The sequence below is a fragment of the Sorex fumeus genome, unplaced genomic scaffold (genome assembly GCF_029834395.1).
Source record: "Sorex fumeus unplaced genomic scaffold, SorFum_2.1 ptg000073l, whole genome shotgun sequence".
Lineage (NCBI taxonomy): Eukaryota > Metazoa > Chordata > Mammalia > Eulipotyphla > Soricidae > Sorex > Sorex fumeus.
In genome coordinates this window covers 7043663-7061482 of record NW_026606130.1, presented here as the reverse complement: position 1 = coordinate 7061482, position 17820 = coordinate 7043663, and positions in this window count along the sequence as shown.

Below are 17820 nucleotides of genomic sequence, written 5' to 3'. Positions count from 1 at the left end.
CACTCAATGTCAAAGACATAAATGCACCAATTAGGAGACAAAGAGTGGCAAGATGGATAAGAAAGTTTAATCCAGACTTTTGCTGTATACAAGAAACATATTTAAATAATAAGGTCAAACACACTTAAAGTTAAAGTTTGGAAGACAATATTTCAAGAAAACAGCTCCTACAAAAAAATCTGGGGTAGTCATACTTTTTTCATATGATATTGCATTCAAGACTTAAAAAGTTGTAAGAGTCAAAGGTCATTTCTTAATGATCAGGGAATATGCAAGTTAGGAAGAATTCATATCTTACACATACATGCACCTAACTAGGGCCCAGCAAAATGTTTAAATCAGATGCTTATAGACTATAAGGAATACATCAATAGCAACGCTATGCTGGTTGGAGAATTCAACACTGCTCTGTTACCACTTGATAGCTCCACTAGACAGAAACTAGACAAGGAAATACTGGATTTGAAAGAAGAAATCAAAGAAAGGTACTTAGTAGACATACAGGGCTTTTAATTCCTCAAAAGACAAATACACGTTCTTCTCCAATGAACACAGAAGATTATCCATGATAGACCACATGGTAGGTCACAAAACATACCTCCATAAAGTCAAGTGGATATAAATTGTACTGACTTTCTTCTCAGATCATGAAGCACTGAAAATAGAAGTTAACCACAAACAGAAATGAGACATAACTCAAACACTTGGAAATAAAACATCTCACTACAGAAAAACCAGTCGGTCAGAGAGGAAATCAAAAGATTCCTGGACTCTGCCCAGCTCTGGTCCCAGAAAACTGAGGGGGGCCATATTCCAGAGACCATGATTTTTATTCAAGATTGTTGTTTTGTGCCCCCATGTGAGGACCCCCTCCACACACATGCGAAATGCATGAGGAGGGGTAGAGTTGCTTAACCATCCCAGCCTGGCTTTATCTGGTCTGGGTCTCAGGAAACTGAGGAAGCCTAGGCATCATGGTCCCTGCTTTATTCTTAGGATTTCCATTTTTGCCTTCCAGGTCAGTAATACCCCCCACGGCCTGCATATTTCTTCACTTCTCCATAACTTACCATAAAAATATAAAGACATACTAACTATAGGCCACTAATCAAATAACAACACAAAAGTAACAAATCCAAATTGCAAAGGTCACAATAGTAAAGCAACACAGCAACCCACAAGGTTTAGTGAGTGAAGATAACCTGGAAGACTCAGTCAGTAATAATGAGCTATATATTCCACGGCTTGGAAACTGATCTCACATACTGGGGGAAAAGGCAGCTGAGATAGAGAAGGGAACACCAAGTGAAGGATGTTGGGAGGATCCATTCAGGTTGAAAGATGCGTGCTGAAAGTAGACTATAGAATGAACACAATGGCCGCTCAATACCTCTATTGCAAACCACAGCACCCAAAAGGAGAGAGAATAAAAGGGAGTGCCCTGCCGCTGAGGAGGGGTGGGGTGGTGGGGGATGTGGTGGGGGTGGTGGGAGGGATGCTGGGAAAATTGGTGGGGGAGATGGACACTGGTGGAGGGATGGGTAAATGATCATTATATGACTAATGCAAACATGAGAGCTTGTAAGTTTGCAACTGTACCCCACAGCGATTCACTAATAAAAATGAGCTATATAACTTCTCTGATAAGGAATTTAGATAGGAATTGTTGAGGATATTTAAAGAGCTCGAAGAAACAATGGGAACTCACCACCAATAAAACATAAGAATATATGAAAGCAGTAATGAAGAAAATGCAAACAGAAATGACATATCTGAAAGACTTGATAGGTGAAATGAATAACTCATGGGAAGGCCTCAGCAGCAGAGTAACAGCTGTTGAGGACAGAATCAGTGAGCTCAGAGATGAGGTACAGAAAACCTCCAAATAAGAGCAGAAGATGGGGGAAACCTCAAAATAAACCAATAGATGTCAAAAGAACATCAGGATGAAATGAAAAGGAACTGCATAAGAGTAATGGAGGACCCTGATGAAGAAGAAACAGTCAAAAGCATAATTTCTGAGAAGTTCCCAGAGCTGAAGAGTGCATGCACCCAGATCCAAGAGGCCCAAAGGGGACCAGCTAAAAGAAATCCAAATAAAATACTCCAAGAAACATCCTAGTCAGAGTGACAAAAACAACAGATAGAGATAGAATACTGAAAGCAGGAAGATCAAAGAAGGAAATTATAAGCAAAGGAGTATTCTTAAGATTTACAACAGATTTAAGAGACAAAACCCTTTGGGCCCAAGACAGTGTAGTATATAGTGAAAGAAAAAAACAACGCTCAATGAAATGCATGCCTTACCAAAAGTTAGTAAGTAATATCTTACCCAGTAAGACTCTCATTCAGACTTGAAAGAACAATAAAAAACTTCACAGATAAACAACTCAGGAACTTCACAGACTTAACATGATCATTATAAGAAGTAAACAGGCTACATTTTATAATTGAATCACCGTGAGAAACAGTTACAAAGCTTTCATGTTTGAATTTCAGTCATACAATGATCAAACACTCATCCCTTCACCAGTGCATATTTACACCACCATTGTCCCCAGTATCACACCCTTCCCAACCCTCACCCTGCCTCTATGACAAAAAATTTTCCCCATACTCTCTACTTTCGGGCATTATGGCTTGCAATATAGATACTGAGAGACTATTTTGTTTGGTGCTTCATCTACTTTTAGCATATTTCTCCCATCCTGAACGATTTCTCCAACCATCATTGACTTAGTGATCCCATCTCTATTCCAGCTGCCTTCTCCAACAGCTCAGGAGGCAGGCTTCCAACTATGGATCAATATTACTGACCTTTGTGTCTACTGTCCTTGGGTGTCATGTTCATATTATGTTATTTTGTATTCCACAAATGAGTGTAGTCATTCTAGGTCTGTCCCTCTCTTTCTCACTAATTTCACTTAGCATGATACTCTCCATGACCATCACTTATAAGTAAATTTCATGACTTAATCTTTCCTAACAGCTGCATAGCATTCCATTGTGTAGATGTACCAAAGTTTCTTTAACCAGTCATCTGTTCTCAGGCACTTGGATTATTTCCAGATTCGGGCTATTGTGAACAGTGCTGGAATGAACATACAGGTGCAGACATCATTTCTACTGTGCTTTTTTGCACCCTCGTGATATATTCCCAGAAGTGGTATTGTGGGGTCAGATGGAAACTCAATTTCTAGTTTTTGAAGAAATGTCTATATTGCTTTCCAAAAAGGCTGTACCAGTCAACTTTCCGACAAACAATGAAAGAGGGTCCTTTTTGTTCTATTGGATGTGTGCCAGAATCTGTAGTGTGTGAAGACATCTAGTTGTTGTTTTGATCTGAATCTCCCTGATGAATAGTGGTGAAGAGCATTTTTAATGTGCCTTTTGGCCATTCGGATTTCTTCTTTGAGAAATTTTCTTTTCATTTCGTCGTCCCATTTTCTGATAGGATTGGATTTTTTTCTTGTAGAGTTCAACCAGTGTCTTGAATATCCTTGATATTAACCCCTTGTTGGAGGGGTATTGAGTGAATATCCTTTCCCATTCTGTAGACAGTCTGTATTCTGGTCACTGTTTCTATTGAGGTGCAGCAGCTTCTTAGTTTAAGATAGTCCCATTTGTTCATCTCTGTTGCCACTTGCTTGGTCAGTGGCATCTTGTCCTTGAAGATACCTTTAGCTTCAATGTTGTAGAGAGTTTTGCCGACCTTTTCTTCAAAGTACCTTCTGGATTCTGGTCTGATGTTAAGGTCTTTAATCCAGTTTGATCTGGTTTTTGTGCATGGTGTTAGATAGAGTCTGAGCCCATTTTTTGCATGCATCTGTCCAGTTTTCCCAGCACCATTTGTTAAAGGGGCTTACTTTGCTCCACTTCACTTTTCTTGCTCCCATATCAAAGATTAGGTGAGCATATATTTGAAGTCGGGGTCGCTATCAAGAGATCAATCTGTGGGTGAGAGAGTTGACCCCAGTATACTGGAATAAAACTCCTGCTTTTGTATTATTGAGTTTGTCTGTCTCGCTGCTTGGGAACCCAGAATATTGGGCTTAACAATATGATCATATATTTGAGGGTGTGTGTATGGATGTTTAACCCTATTACACTGGTCCGTGGATCTGCTTTTTTCCATTACCATGCAGTATTATTACCCCTTTGTAGTACAGTTTGAGGTTGGGGAAGGTGATGCCTCCCATATTCCCCCCCCACCCAAAATTGCTTTAGCTATTCATGGGGGCTTGTTGTTTCATATGAATTTCACGAGTGTTTGATAAATTTCTTTGAAGAATGTCATGGGTATTGCAACCAGTGTTGGCGTGGATGTGGGGAGAAGGGGTCTCTCTTTCACTGCTGGTGGAAATGCTAACTGGTTCAGCCATTTTGGAAAACAATCTGGACGTTTCTCAAATAACCAGAAATCGAGCTCACATTTCACCCAGCAATACCACTTCTGAATATATACACAGGATTTTCAAAACAGTATAGTAGAAATGACATCCTCACTTGTATGTTTATTGCAGTGGTATTTACAATAGCCAGAATTTGGAAAAAATCTGAATGCCTGAGAACAGATGACAGGTTAAAGAAACGGGTGTATCTACACAGTGGAATACTGTGCATCTGTTAGAAAAATGAAATAATGAAGTGTGCATAAAGTGAATAGACAAGGAGAGTATCATGCTAAGTGAAATGAATCAGAGAGGGACAGACATAGAATGACTGCATTCATTTGTGGAATATAAAATAACATAATAGCAGACTAACACCTAAAGGTAGCAGAGATAAGGGCCAGGAGGATAACTCCACAAATTGATCTCATGTGCTGGGGGAAAAAATAGCTGGGATATAGAAGGGACCACATAGGAAATGAAGGTTGGAGGGCTTGCTCGGGATGGTAGATAATGTGTTGAAAGTAGAGTATGGACCAAACATGATGACCACTTAGTATATGTATTGCAAGACAGATCACCCAGAAGGAGAGAGAGAGTAAGAGGGAATGTGCCTGCCACAGAGGAGCGGAGGCAACAGGGTGGGGGTGGTGGGAGAGATACTGGAAATATTGATGATGGAGAATGTGAATGGGTGGAGGGATGGGTACTCAAACATTGTATGACTGAAATGTAATCATGCAAGTTTGTAAGTCTGTAACTGTATCTAATGGTGATTCGTTAAAATAAAAAAAGAAAAAGAAGAAAGAGGGTCCCATTCTCCCCACATACCTTCAACACTGGTTGTTCTTGTTGTTTTTAATGTATGCCAGTTGTCTGTGGTGTGACTGATGTGGCGTGGTGGTGTGACTCTCATGTTCACTCCATAGTCTACTTTCAGAACACATCTCCATCCTGGGCGAGCCCTCCAAGCATCATTTATTTGGTGGTCCCTTTTCAATCTCAGCTGCCTTTTCTCCCAGGATGTAAGGCTGGGTCCTAAGCCATAGAGCGATCCTCCTGGAGTTTATCTCCATTATCCTTGGGAATGATTTCTAATGAACAACTTTTTTGTCTTAATAGAGTGATAAAAATGTTTCAAAAGTAGATTGTGCTGAGATTTCACTAAGTAAAAATCATAAAAATGGTTAAAGCTTAAAAATCATTAAAGTAGGTCAAGTATGAAGTAAATTATATCTCAGTAAGAGTATTAAAATATCCTAGAACAAGTATGGTAACTTGTGAAGGTCCAGTTATTCTGTGGATTAGGGACCAATTAATGGGAGACAAAGTGACAGTTACCAAAAGAGCTTTATTGTCAATGAGTGAGTAGGTTGGAAGATGGTGAACTCAGATTAAGGAAAATCTTGTCATAGAGAACCAAAAGTCCGGTGACACCAAGTCACTTATTTTACCTATTTAAGTAACAGGGACTAGTTTGGATTAACAAACACAGTCAGGGCAAAAATATTGCATAAAATTAATGACTTTAGAGATGTGTAAGTTTCAAACAAAACTATTAGCTTTTAAATTAGATTTAATTAACCAAAGTTGCTTGATCAAAAGACTTTTGGGTCAGATACTCTAACAATTACATTCAGAGGTACAACACAAGAGGGGGAGACATAAAGACGTACATTCAGACACAAAAAGAAAGCTATTATTTTTTTTTTCTTTTTGGGTCACACCTGGCGATGCACAGGGGTTACTCCTGGCTCTGCACTCAGGAATTACTCCTGGCGGTGCTCAGGGGACCATATGGGATGCTGGGAATCAAACCCGGGTCGGCTGCGTGCAAGGCAAAAGTCCTACCCGCTGTTCTATCTCTCCAGCCCCAGAAAGCTATAATTTTTTCATAAAACTTTCAGCATATGAACACTGGGAGAACAAATTCAGGATATACTTTTCTTTAATAGAAATTTTAAAAACTGATGAAAAAGTATGAGCAGTGGTCAAAAAGATAAATAGATGCATTCAATGAGTTTTATTTCAATTCGACAAAGCAAAATAATAATACTTCTAAAAATATTAAGTTTTAGGCTATCATTTTTCATTTAAAAAAGTGTGCTAGATGATTGTTTATGCCAACTTCATTTTTTTTTTTGCTTTTTGGGTCACACCCGGCGATGCTCAGGGATTACTCTTGGTTCTGCACTCAAGAATTACTCCTGGCGGTGCTCCGGGGACCATATGGGATGCTGGGAATCGAACCCGGGTTGGCCGCGTGCAAGGCAAACGCCCTAGCCGCTGTGCTATCACTCCAGCCCCCAACTTCCTTTTTTGATAAGGACTAAGTTCCACATTGAGATAATAAAGTGGTTAATTTTCGAGCAAATCGATGAACATTATTCTAAGTTTTGTTTTTTAATAATACTAGCAAATTTTATTTATACTAGCAACTACATTTAATGACTTATACACAGAAACCTAAGAGATTGGAGTGACGCTATTCAGAGACTCTGTAAGAAAGATAGAATAGAATATACACATTTGACCATATTGATTTAATTATCTAAAAGTGAATAATGTATGAACCTTATTTTATTTGTTTTATACTTTTGTTGTAGGTATAATGAAAGTAAAATTAAATGACCAATCAAAGCATTTATTTTCAGTAAAGTAATATTTCCTTTTGCTATTTAAAGTTAGTTTGTTTTACTGATTTTTGAAAAGTGATTTTAATCAACATCATATAGTAGTAAACACTTAACTATTTTTATACATTATAATAATCTTTTCTTAATATAAGAGTGTTTTCTCAATTTACTGTTTGTCTTTGGTTTTTACACGTAATTTTTTGACATTTAAGTTGTACATTTGTATGGTGTGTGATCTTTTTATGCTTAAAAAGTCCTTTGCACCCCCAAATTAAATATTCATCTCATCTGTTAAAAAAAATTTCAGCATATGAACCAGTTAAAAAACATTTTTGAATTGCTAATATTTTCAAAAAGAACTTTCCCTGATTCAGTTTCAAAACAATTCTCTAATTCTGCTGAAGAAGTTTCTCCATGTTTCTGAAGCCAAATTTTCATTTGAAGATAAAGACAGCTTAATTCCTAAAAAGGGGGTTGTGACCTATAAATGTTTGTTATGTAAAACCCTTCATGTGTTCAACCATTTTTTAAGACCATTTTGGTTCCTGAGATGGTAACAAAGAGCAAAAGAAACCTTTATTGAATGACATAATTTCCCCTATCAAGATCAAAAAGGAAGGCAAAAGTCAACAGAAAAGGAGACAACTTACTTTAAGTCCGTATATCTGAATCAGACCATTCCATTTCTTCTACTTAAATTTAAACATGTGGTTTTGAATCTTGAGTCTATAATAGAGACTTAAATCTTAGAGACAAATATACTACTGCAAATGTAAAAGCATCACATTCATCAGGACACGTTTTAAGGTCTTAAAAACAATTTAGAAATCCTCTGATTTAACTACAATTCAGTCAAGCAATAAACCATTTTTAACTTATCTGAAAGATTCGAAAAATTTCACTCCCAGTATAATATAGGACAAACGAAGAATAATGTTTATTAATAGTTTTTAAATACACTTACATTCCTTGCTGTCAAAAACTATAACCATGCCTACAAAAATGTGTGGCTTTTGGGTTTCAAACTTTCCTTCTTACAAAGAGAGGAAAAACAGAGCTTATATTCTACAACACAAAGTTCTGAAGCAATCACAAAAACTTTTTTAAAGCATGAAGTCACAGACAAGTTTAAAAAACCACAACTGTAACATATAGCATGAATGAAACATGGCACATGAGACAAAGTTGAAAATAAAGTCTCAAAAGGAAACTGAAGTAAAACATAAAATAATGCAATACCTCATCAACTGACCTCTTTCAGAGGCATAAGAGATCATGGGTATGTTGGAGAACTTAAAAATCTTTCCAGTTTAGGTAATCCTAGGTTCCTCAGATTGCTAGCTAGTTTCCAGTTCCTCCATTGCTCTGGTTTAGAGCAGCAGTTAAAGCCAGGAGCAATATGGCCACCCCATTCGGTAGCAGGATATTCTATAGGAGGTATAGGTGAAAATCATATAAATGGGGGTGGCAGAAAAGTAGGGCCTTAATGAGTTGATAGGGTATCCACAGGAAGGAAACAAGTTTGGAAAGAGGACCACACTGATCTATAACAATGATTAAGTCCAACCAATTTTTTAACAAGTTACACCAAATCACCTGAAGTAAAGGATTTCTATGCTTCAGTCATATAGAGTTTTTACAGGGGGATAACATATCTGAAATTCTTATTATAATATCCCTTTCCCAGTTGTTTTTTTTTGGGGGGGGGAATAACAGACACAGAAGTAGCCGTACAGACAAATATCAGATGAACCAATTCACAGATTCTGGGTAAAAGTCTACAGTTACTCCAAGTCCAAAAGAGTTTCATGTTCCATTAGGAAAGGAAGCCAAAACAAAGATGGTGGGACTACTCAGGAGTGCATCGTGAGGCAACTTTTCCTATTTACAAGACAAAAAGTGGCCATATAGACAGGGTCACTGACCCAGAGCTGTATTTCTGACCCTTCTGGAGTGGTAGGAGAGCCAGCTGGAGTCAGGAAAGGGAGAGAAGCAGTCTTCAAGGCAAATAAAACCCGGCCAGCTACAGGACTAATCCAACTATTTCCACAACTAAGATCAACACAGCCTGGCTGCACCCCTATGTGCTCACCAAATTGAAACCTTGAATGTCTCCATCGACTGGTAACAATCATTCAAGTGATAGGTAGAGGAAAAGCTTTATTAGCAACAAGGTGTCATACGAGAAGATTGTAAATTCATGTCCTAGAGAACCAAAGTATCTACACAGTCACAATAAGCAGTTTTTGTGTTTATCAGCTGTTCTTTCCCCCTTTCTCTTTGTGTCCTTTCTCTTTTACATCCTTATGTTTCTTAAGAACTCACTATCCTTGTAACACTAATGTGTTTCTTAGAAAGGATGGATTTCTTGTTGGTTGGTGCCAAAGTGATCAATAATTTCTTGTTGGGGTGGTACTCTGATCCACACTCCACTGTATCTGCAAGTCTAAACAAAGGTTTTAATTAAGTTATAAGGGCAACATTCTATACATTCTCAACGATCCCTGCTCAGATAAATCTTGCTGGTTTTTAATTTTGAATTCAGCTCTCCATTTCTTTAGGCTTTGTTTCAGAGTCAGGATATTTTTCTGTAAAAGGTTAGGAAGTAAATATTTTCGGCTTTGCCAGCTGCACAAACACTCATATTTTTCTTTACTTTTCTTTATAAACTTTTAAAAATGTAAAAAATCCATTTTAAACTCTCAGAGTGTATGAAAACAAGTCACGGATTTGATTTTGCAAGTTAGCAGTAATTTAATTTATCTGCTCCTGTTCCAGGAAAAAAGATGTGGTTCCTTGATAAATTAAAATCATTTTATCTTTAAAAGCATCTCTAATTCCCCCCTGACTCATACTCAAGGAGAGTGGGAACAATGTTGATAGGACTATGCTCTCTCTCAACTTTCTCTCAATTATTTATACGGAAATACTCCAATTTATGAAGATTTAGAGAATATGGAATAGACGTATATAACAGAATTCAATAAATCTCCATTAGACAGAGTGCAACAATCTAATTCATAGGGATAACACTTAGATGATGAAAGGCAGAGGTACATCTTAAATTATCTAAATAGATGTCCTTTCAAAAGCAAAGAGTACAGAAGTGTTACAAGGTTAGAGAGTTCTTAAGAAACATAAGGATGTAAAAGAGAAAGGACACAAGGAGAAAGGGGGAAAGAACAGCTGATAAACACAATAATTAAGGACTATATTAAGAGTTCGTGAAATTCTTCTAAAGTCAATTTGATCCCTATCCACTGAAATCAGTCAAGTCGAGAATACCAGCTGAAAAGGAAAAACTTTAAAAAAGTTAAAAAGCACTATGCAAAAATAAGATGTTATTGCAATTTTGTAAAGAAAAATACTACTGAAAATAAGTTTGCATTTATCTTTTCAGTTATTCAAAAATGAATTTTCCTTTTATAAAATGAACTTTTTTTAAAGGAAGAGAGCCCCTTTTTTCTTCAAAGACAAGGATTCTGTCTTCTTTATAACCAGTACTTGGAAGAGTACCGGGTACTCATTTTTTTTAGATAACAAGAGAAGCAAAAGGAAGAGTGAAGCACTGACAGATATTTGGTGAGTGTGTTCCAGATCTGAAAAATTACATCAAAGAAGAGATTAACAGAAAGAAGAGAATGCATAGCAAGAAAGATTTTATATCAGTGATAGAGTTTATCTTTTTTAAAATTTTTATTAGTGAGACACCATGAGGTACAGTTGTAGACTTACAAATTTGTGTGCTTGGGTTTCAATTATACAACGATCAAATACCCATCCCTCCACCAGTGCCAATTTCCCACCACCACGGATTCCAGTATCCCTCCTATCTCCCATTCCCCCAACCCCACACTGCCTCTGTGGCAGGGCATTCCCTTTTGTTCTCTCTCTTCTTTTGGGTGTTGTGGTTTGCAAAAGAGGCAATGAGTGTCAATCATGTTTAGTCTATAGTCTACTTTCAGCATGCTTCTCCCATCCTGGGAGGATCCTCCCAACACCCTTTATTTGGTGCTCCCTTCTCTATCTGAGCTCTCTTTTCCCCTAGCATGTGTGGCTGGCCTCCAAGCCATGGAGCAAAATTCCTGGTACTAATCTCGGCCACTCTTGGGTGTTAGTCTCCTAATTTGTTACTTTATGTTCCCCAGATGAATGCAATCTTTCTATATCTATCCCTCTCTTTCTGACTCACTTTACTTAGCATGATACTTTCCATGTAGTACCACTTGTATATAAATTTCATGACTTCGTCTTTTCTAACAGCTACATAGTACTCCATTGTGTAAATGTACCAAAGTTTCTTTAGCCAGTCATCTGTTCTCGGGCTCTCAGGTTTTTTTCCCAGATTCTGGCGATTGTAAACAGTGCTGCAATGAACAAACAAGTGCAGATGTCACTTCGACTATACTTTTTTTGCCTCTCTGGGATATATTCCCAGGAGTGGTATTGCTGGGTTAAATGGGAGCTCAATTTCTAATTTTTTGAGAATCTTCCATACTGTTTTTGAAAAGGGCTTAATCAGTCGGCTTTCCCAATAGCAGTTAAGGAGGGTCCCTTTCTCTCCACATCAGCACCAGCACCGGTTGCTTTTGTTCTTGTGGATGTGGGCCAGTCTCTGTGGTGTGAAATGATATCTCATTGTTGTTTTGATCTGCATCTCCCTGATGATTAATGATGTAGAGCATTTTCTCATGTGCCTTTTTTCCATTCGTATTTCTTCTTTGAGAAAGTCTTTGTTCATTTCGTTACCCCAATTTTTGATGTGGTTGGATGCTTTCTTCTTGTGGAGTTCAACCAGTACTTTTTATATCCTTGATATCAACCCCTTGTCGGATGTGTATTGGGTGAATATGCTTTCCCATTCTGTAGGCTCTCTTCATATTTTGGTCACTGTTTCTTTTGAGGTGCAGAAGCTTCTTAGGTTAAGGTTTGTCTATCAGTGATAGAGTTTATCTTTGAACAAAAGGGTTCAGTTCCTATCATGAAAGCCCCACCCCCCAAAAAAGACAGGAGAGCAAAAGATAAGAGAGAGATGTGATAATAATTGGAAGAAAAATTGCAATCATGGGGAATTAGAGAGTTATTTTTGTACATGAAAGAAGAAAAATTAGCAGAGATATCCAGATCTTAGAATCACACAAATCTGCTATGATGTACAGCTTGGAGATTGTTCTCTCAATTTAAATGAAGGAGCATAACATACAAAAGGCAGGTTCAGGGATTTACATTAGCAGTAGAGCACTTGCCTCGTATGTGTGATATTCTGGGTTTGAGCCAGGCCATTAAAGGTAAACAAATAAACACACAAAAACTCTAATAACAACAGCAGTCAAGAACCACATACATAAGCACAACCAAACTAAAGATGAACAATACTCTAGTAGCTCTCATAGAGACTGGGATACTGGTGTTGTTGGTCCTCCCACTGTTCATCGATTTGCACGAGCGGGCCCAGTAACGTCTCCATTTTGAGACTTGTTGTTTCTGTGTTTGGCATATTGAATGCATCACGGGTAGCTTGCCAGTTGGTATCGTCTAAAAATGGTAAGGTTCAAAAGAAAAGAGAAATAGAGTGAGAGAGAGAGAATAAAAGTGCCTGCTTGCCATAGATTTGGAGGTGGGTTGGGAGGGAAACTGGAGACATTGAGGTGGCAGTGTACTCTGGTGAAGAGATGAGTTTTGGAATATTATATAACTGAAACCCAAACATGAACAACTTTCTTACTGTGTATCTCACTGTGAAACAATTTAAAATTAGAAATTAAAAAAATACTTGCCAAGTTAAAGTTGGTGAGTCAAACTTAAAATAAGTAAATAGGTAAAAGGGAAAGGTTTAAGTAATGAAATTCATGCAAAGCTAGGAATAACTAAATGAAAATTAATGATCTTACTAAAATGCTGTTAATGATAAAGATGTGGGCCAACTCAATACCTCTATTGCAAACTACAACACCCTAAAGGAAAGAGTGAGCAACAGGGAATGCCCTGCCACAGAGGCAGGGTGGGATGGGGGTATGGGGTAGGAGCTGGGAGGGCTACTGGGATCGTTGGTGGTGAAGAATGGGCACTGGTAGAGGGATGGGTACTCAATTATTGTATAACTGAAACCCAAGCATCAAAGTTTGTAAGTATACAACTGAACCTCATGGTGTTTCACTAATTAAAAAAAAGATGTGGGTCAAAGAAAGCAAATACAATTGAGTAATGAAAAACAAACAGGTAAATAATTCAAGGGCTTATCAAATATGTGGGAATAGATAAGCTCTTAGAGAATATGTGAAATTATATTAATATAAAAACAAAGGATAAAATATTTCTTTGCAGAATATCTGATCAGGGATAAAAGTTTAAAAACACGTTTTTTGGTTTTGGGGACACAAGCAATGGTACTCGGGGGACAGTGGCAGCACCAGGACTGAACTCCGCTTGGCCACATGTGAGGCAAACACCTTAACCCCTATATTACTTCTTTGCCCTAAAATTAAGGAATATTTCAAAAACAGATTCAGAAGGGTCAGTGATGTGGCTCTGTGGCAAAGCACTTTCATTGACTGTATAAGGCCATGCATGACCTTGATTCCTCTTATTGAGCGGTTTCCTAAGCATCCCTGAGTATCTGAGTTGGGAGGTAGGCCCTGAGCACTGCCTGGTGTGGTACCAAGACACCTCCAACCTCCCCAAAAAAGATTCAGAAAGAGTGGTTCATGGGAAGAGGCATTTTAAAAAAATGATGTTTAATATTGTTAAAGAGGACAACTTCCCAAAATAATAAAATAAAATATTTACCAAATATTTGCAATATTGAAAAATGTCTAAGGAGCACATTCTATTACTCATTGAGGAAATTAGACTATTTTCATCCTTTTCAAATATAAAGAAGAGGATAACCCAAATGTGACCTTTCCTTAAGAGAAGAAATAGCCACAATATCCTTTGAAACCATGACAGTGTAAAAATCATGATTCTTTTTAACGTATTTTTATTTTTTTTTAAAATCATGATTCTTTAAAGACTGAAAACGACATGCAACAGGGAAGGAATACCAATTAGCATATTGAACTCTTATATTTTCTTTGAAGGTTTCACATCACCTGTTCAGAAGTTGTTGAAGCTTTTCTCCCTTGCTCTAGATCTACTGCAGCTGCCACAAGTAAACATGTTTTCTGTGCAATCAGAATTACTTGATCAGAAGGACAAAACTGGGACATCTGATAAGAAATAACGAGAAAAATCAATGAATAGTAAGAATTCTTCCAGGTGAAAACAAACAATAAGAATGAAAATCAGCAACATTCTGCATGAATGAGAAAATTTAGCTGGAAAAGCACATCATGTCACCTTTAAAATGACATAGACTATAACGCTGATTTATGGTTTTAAATCTGTATTACTTTCCACTGTCTTTTAGCACATTCCTAGAGATAAAAAAGCTTCATTTCTTCACAATTTTCCTATCTTTCTCAGTGACAAGTTTGGCCACTTTCCCTATATTTGTATCTGGTGGTTTAGTTTTTAGTTTATGTTGCAAATTCTAAATGATTTTTTCCTCTGACAAATAGATTTCCCCTTTGCATTGAACAGAGCCAAAATTAGTATATATATATGTATATATATAGAGAGAGACATATATGAAAGAGAAAATGTCAAATTTTGACAGGCATTAGACATAACCTCATCAATAAACTTTATCCTCCATCTATAGATAAAAGCTATTAGTTTTGTATTGCAATAAAACTAGGTCAGCTGGGATCTTTACATGCAAATCTATTAGTGCTACCAAAAATTTTAAAGCTGAAAAACTTTATTTCTACTAATTAAAGTGGCACTCAATGAGAAATTTTCTTTTTTTGACTCTTTAAATTTTATTGAATCACCGTGAGATAGTTACAAGCTTTCATGTTTGGGTTACAATCACACAATGACCAAACATCCATCCCTCCACCAGTGCACATTCCCCACCACCAATATCCCCGGTATAACTCCCCTTTCCTACCCTCCCCCTGCCTCCATGGCAGGCATGATTCCCCATAATCTCGCTCTACTTTTGGGCATTATGGTTTGCAATACAGACCCTGAGATGTTACCTTGTTTGATCCTTTATCCACTTTCGGCACACATCTCCCATCTCGAAAGATTCCTCCAGCCATATTTTCCTTAGCGATCCCTTCTCTATTCCAGCTGCCTTCTCCCCTTTGCTCATGAGGCAGGCTTCTCAATGACACACTTTCAAAGATTGCTTCTTAACCTCTCAAAATATAGAGCGATCATAATAATCACTTTCATTGGATTAATAGCATTTCAAGATGCCAATTTCACTAGGTCTGAAGTTAAATATACGGATGATGGAGTTCTTCTTGACTATATTTGTAGTTCTTTCCAGCTCTAAAATTCCCTTCTCCCCTTCCCCCTTTCTTTCTGGTACCAGTGATTGAGTCCAGAGCCTCACACATGCTAGTTAAGTGCTCCACTACTGTACTACGTTCTTAGCCATCCACCTGTTTTGGGTCCACTCTAAGTGATGCTCAAAGGTTCTATGCTCAGTGTCCCTAGTAGCATTCCATGGACCATATCCATTCCAGGTATTGAATCGGGTCTGCTGCATGCAAGGCACTCACTTTACCTCTTGTTCAATTTCTCTACTTCCTAGTTCTAAAATTGTTAAAATTTATTTACACCATCTTTTTTGGTGGTTTATACTATTTCTTTTATGAATTAATATGCGATATAGTTAAAAGGTTATTCATGATTGGAGCTTCAGTTATACAATATTCTAACACACATCCCTTCACTAGTGCACATTTCCCAACACCAATGTCTCCATGTCCCTGTTTACCTTGTGCCCACCTTCCAACCCACCCCCTCAGTCTGCCTCTATGGCATACTTCTCTCTTTTTCTCTCTGTCTCTCGTCTCACTCTCCCTCCCTCAGTCACTCCCTCCCACGCCCCTTTATTTTACTTTTAGGCACTGTCCTTTGCAGCACTCTTGCTGAAAAGGTATCATTCATATCACTTTACCTCCTATCAGCATTCAGATTTTGTCCAACTATAATGTCTAATTATCCTTGTCATAGTGGTAACTTCTCTGTCCTAGTTGAACTCCCCCACCTCTTTATGGCACGCTTCATACCATGGACCAGTTTTTCAGGCCCTTGTTTCTAATGTCATTGGGTATTATTCACATATTATGTTCTTTTTTATACCCCACAATAGAGTGAAGTCATTCTATGTTTGTCCCTCTGACTGATTTCACTAAGCATGATATTCTCCATGTCCATTCATGTATAAGCAAATTTCATGACTTTATTTTTGCTAACAACTGTCTAGTGTTCCATTGAATTTCACCATCTTCTTGTGTATTCCTGAAAGTTTAGTCTTGTGTAGTCTTAAATGTTTATGAAGGATAGTCGTTATCCCTTTAATACCACATCTATACTTGATCATCTTTCTGGCATATAAACTATACCTTGAAGACAATTTAAAAATGATTATAATTGAATAAAAAATATCACAAATCTTACATACAGAAAGTACTCTATGAAAAATTATGAAGACGGTCAATGTTGCATTCTATTATTTTTACCCCAAGTCATGCCCACATACCTAATTCTACATTCTTATAGTCTTTACTCATAAAGTATAGACATATCTTCATACTTCCTCACTTTTGGTTATTGAAAATTCTTATATTATTTTCCTCCTATAGATAGTCATATTCTAATATAGATCTTGGGAGACAGAAGTTCCTTCAAAGGCAATGGAATTTGTTTCATATGATAGAAATTTAGACTACATTATGTTTCTAATATTTTGTAAAGAGAGACTGTACAATATTCTCATATTATTCCATATGGAGATCAATTATTTGTAGTTAATTCTTGCTTAGAAATATATTTGAATTTCCATAATAAAACCTATAACACTCTAAATTAGCTCTTGAAAATGGCCATATTGGTTATATAAGAAACTTATTAGATTTCTACCTTATAAAAAGTCGACAATGGGCACTAGTGGAGGGATGGATATTCGATCATTGTATAACTGAAACCCAAGCACAAAAATTTGTAAATCTACAACTGTTTCTCATGGTGTTTCACTAATACAAATCTAAATAAATCCCTCATTGCCACTAGTCTTTGTCACATCGCACAGCCAAGGAACAAGCTGAAAGGCAACAATACATAATTATGAAAACTACTGTTTAGTCTGTATTTTTCAAACATGATACCTAATTTTTTTTACCGTTTTAACATCTGTTTAACTTTTTTTTCATTAGTGAAACACCATGAGCTACAGTTGTAGACTTACAACTTGTTGTGCTTGGGTTTCAATTATATAATGATCGAGTACCCATACCACCACCAGTGCCTATTCTCCATCCCCACCAATCCCAGTATCCTTCCCACCACCCCCATCCCCCAACCCCACACTGCCTCTGTGGCAGGGCATTCCCTTTTGTTCTCTCTCTTCTTTTGGGTGTTGTGGTTTGCAAAAGAGGCAATGAGTGTCAATCATGTTTAGTCTATAGTCTACTTTCAGCATGCTTCTCCCATCCTGGGAGGATCCTCCCAACACCCTTTATTTGGTGCTCCCTTCTCTATCTGAGCTCTCTTTTCCCCTAGCATGTGTGGCTGGCCTCCAAGTCATGGAGCAAAATTCCTGGTACTAATCTTGGCCACTCTTGGGTGTTAGTCTCCTAATTTGTTACTTTATGTTCCCCAGATGAATGCAATCTTTCTATATCTATCCCTCTCTTTCTGACTCACTTTACTTAGCATGATACTTTCCATGTAGT